We start from the raw sequence: 3737 nt of genomic DNA, 5'->3' as shown, positions 1-3737 counted from the left end.
TTAGGCATAAAATCGAATTCAGAACCAAAAATGTGGGAGCCCATTTATAGTTTATTTAATCGATGCGTTGGTTTGGATTTGTTTTATACAATTTCATTTGGATATGTATACATGTCATGAACCGGTGTGATGAATCAACACCCATCTTCGTAAGATTGTTGCGGTATGTCTTTTGATCGAACGGAAACGTCGGTTATCAACTTTGAAGTCGCCACCACTAATGCAACACACCACTTTGTAAGATAAGCACGTTGGTAAAAAAAAATTGTAGTTTGTTAACCTTTGGCGTTTTTTGTATCGGGCTGGTGCTGATTTTTACCTTCATGTACTGATAACTAACTGGACCGTATTTCGATACCAATATCGGTTGACACCAAGCTTGTCCAACTTAAAAAGTAAAGAAAATAATTATTAGTGTATATTAAAATAATAAAAGTGTTAAAAAACATATAATGTTTCCATTTTGTGGTTCTGATCAAAGGAGGATAAATGAAAAAATGGTTGCTACGTGCCAAATATTGAATGCGGTATATACCATTCATTGAGTTGGTTTTTTAATATATAGATAGTATTTCAATTTAATGTTTTTGTCGGTTGTAAAGCATGTTGGCAATTTCTGATTTGATGGATAGTTAGGGGCTGTTTGTTTTTTTGTTAAAAGAGCTTCAAGACCTCTTTTGTCTTCACCAAGCAGACTACGCGCAGACATAGTAGTCTGCAGCTTGTTTGTTTTTCTGAAGATAATTCATTAAAAAATGTCTTCAGCACCTCTTCCTCGGGCAGATGTTGTCTTACCTCTTCACATACCTCTTCAACCTCTTCCAAATACAAAACTCTCAAAACCCTAGTTTCCTTCTCCATTCCTCAGGCGACCTCCCCTACTCCTCCACCTCCAGCCGCCGCCACGCCGAGCACCACCGTCTCCAGCCGCCCCCACGCCGCCCTCCACCCTCTCCAGCAGTCGTTCCACCACTCCACCGATCTCCACCCCATCCAGCCGATCTGAACCCTTCCACAGCCGCAGCCCCCTCATTCTCCACCCCCTCCACCGATCTCCACCCCATCCAGCCGATCTGAACCTCTCCAGCAGTTGTGCTCCACCCCCTCCATATGCGCAGCCCTCGATCTCCACCCCCTCCACCGCTGCAGACCTTGTATCTCCACTCCTCCAACATCTAAGGTAATTTGTTCGATTTTTGGTTATTTCATTGGAATAGTTTGTGTAGTTTTATGATTGAGATATTAGGTTTATTCAAAGGGGAATACTAACCGGTAATCGATCCATCTCTAATAGTAATGGTAATTGGTCATCTGAATTCATCGGTTAATGTCCAAAGAAAACAAATACAACACTTGATCCAGTTTTTTTCTGATTACATCAACTTAGATATGCTGCACGATGTATTAAAGTTAGTTCTTGGCTGAATTTCGGTTATGCTTATAGATGTTTTGGTACAAAGCTTTGAATTAGAGTGATGAAACTTGAATATGATATGAATTTCACCGATTTGAATTTAGCTTAAATGGATTCCAGTCGTTTTTGTGTAGAGCCATCAAGTAAATTTAGCGAAATGGATCAGTCTCAAGTCAACCTAACCTAATAAGTTCGCAGATTGACTTAAATGGATCCATGTTGTTTTATAGAGATATATATGTTGTTTTTAGTGATTTTATAGTAGTAATATACAAAAGAAAAACTAAAAAAGTTTTTAGGTTAAACCGGTCGTTTTTGCTTGAACCTCTAAATACGTTATTTATTCAACACTGTTATGATGTGTACCAGTGGCGAAGCTTGACCATGAAAACGGGGGGGTCGAATACGTATATACCCAAAATTTTCTATAGAACCAGGGGGTCGAAAATGTATATACCCAAAAATTTCTATACGAAAACTACATATATAACACTACTGAGCGAAAAGTTCGGGGGGTCAGGCGCCCCTCCCGGCACCTCTTAAGCTACGCCCTTGATGTGTACTTTATTTAGTAGAAACTAGACACATGGCTGATTCAGACCGTTTGAAACTAGACACAGAATATGTTGAAATGGGAGAAGGGGTGGGGTTCGGATTTGGGTCTGATAATGATGTATTAAAGAAGATCATAAACTGTTGGATGTTATATAAAACTTAAAACAATGTAAATAGCTTATACAATAATGCAAGATTGTAAAGTGGTTACCTTGTTGTGGTTTAATACCAGACTTCCACTGTTGGTTTATTAGGATTTATGTGGAAATTGGTTGTTTGATGCTAGAGAAAGAAAGTAGGATTTACATATATATGCATGTGCTGACTTACATGACTCCACGATATGTTTTTAATAAGATATATAGGTCCTTTTTAAAGTGAGCTCAATCCTTGATCTAAGATGCTTGTTGAGCTTTTTATTTGCTGGAAATTGAACATAGATGTGGTTAGGGAACCAATGGCACACATTCTTGTTTTCTGATTTTAGTTTAGTTATTATTTCATATTCAAATCTATTTAGTTATTTTTTCTACTTTAATTATGATATCTACATTACAATGTTAAAAAGCACTGTTAACTTTTTAAAAAAAATGTTAAAAGTGTAAAGTAATTTGTGAGAAATATGTTTTGGGAAGTACTGGCTTTTGACTTATGGAAGTCAAAGTTTGACATTAGCATATGTAACAGGGTCATGATGCTGGGCATATGGTTCCTATGGGTCAACCAAAGGTAGCTCCAAGCATGTTAAAGAGGTGGACAAGGGGATCACTTTCTCAAAGTGGAGCTGAGGCCGAATCTGTTGTTTCTTCCATGTGATGTCTATAGCGAGATTGGTGGTGCGTCTAAGTTCTAAAGACTTTTAACCAAGTTGAACAATAACAACATCACTGGCTAACATATTGGATGGTTTCATCTGCGGAATGCAAAGCACGGATTCAATGATTTAAAAAAATGTTATTGTCTTTTTATGAATATTATTTCAGTATTGTATAACTATTATTTATGTTTGAATGTTAAAAAACTCTTTTAAGTTAAATAAAATCAGTTTATTTATATTTCAACTTATTTCAACAGCTTGCAGAAGTTAAAAAACAAACAGTCTTCTTCTTGTAGACTGCAGAGGTTTGGCCCACCTCTTCAGCTGCAGATGTCTGCAGATGTGGTCCGCAGACTGCAGACATTTTACCTCTGAAAAAACAAACAGCACCTTAATGAATCGATGGTGTAGTAAATGAAATTAATTTATTTTGTTATTTAGTCTGTGTTTACATGTGTTTTGAAATTACTACGAGCGTGTTGTGAATGGAACTGCTAACAAGAGTAAAAAGAAAATGTAGAAAAAAACACTAAAAGATAACCGAAATAAAATCAACCAAAAAAGTTATATAGTAACGATATTGTTCGTATGAAACCCGTGGTCAGAGATGAGTAAATTGTTCTTGGTACCGGCACCAAATTTGCCGAACCGAAAGATCTTAAGTACCAATTCGGTACCTACTTTTGGCGTTCCCAGTACCGGTTCACAACTGTTTTTTACCTTCATATACCGGTACCGTAACTGATATTTTTGGTATCAGTACCGATTCTGTATCGGTTGGCACCGACCTCATCCTACACCTGAAACTAAAAAAAGAAAACATTAAAAGTTGAAGAAAATCAACAAAAAAAAGTTGTACGATACCGTTGTTCGTACGGTAACCGTGATCAGGGATTAGCAAATGGTACCGGGTAGCAGCACTTAATTCCCCGAACCAAAAGATTTCCAATA

The 3737-nt window shown here is 37.2% G+C and overlaps 1 long non-coding RNA gene across 1 annotated transcript; it reads left to right on the top strand.

Annotated features, from left to right (window-relative positions):
• Positions 1 to 777: 777 nt before the first annotated feature.
• Positions 778 to 3030, top strand: LOC110935342. Its single transcript, XR_002589055.2, has 2 exons — positions 778 to 1180; positions 2657 to 3030. It is a non-coding gene; the product is annotated as an uncharacterized LOC110935342 (long non-coding RNA).
• The last annotated feature ends 707 nt before the right edge of the window (positions 3031 to 3737 follow it).

Source organism: Helianthus annuus, chromosome 4 (genome assembly GCF_002127325.2).
Source record: "Helianthus annuus cultivar XRQ/B chromosome 4, HanXRQr2.0-SUNRISE, whole genome shotgun sequence".
Taxonomy (NCBI): domain Eukaryota; kingdom Viridiplantae; phylum Streptophyta; class Magnoliopsida; order Asterales; family Asteraceae; genus Helianthus; species Helianthus annuus.
The sequence above is the reverse complement of the archived record's forward strand: the minus strand, read 5'-3'. Positions and strand labels throughout refer to the sequence as shown.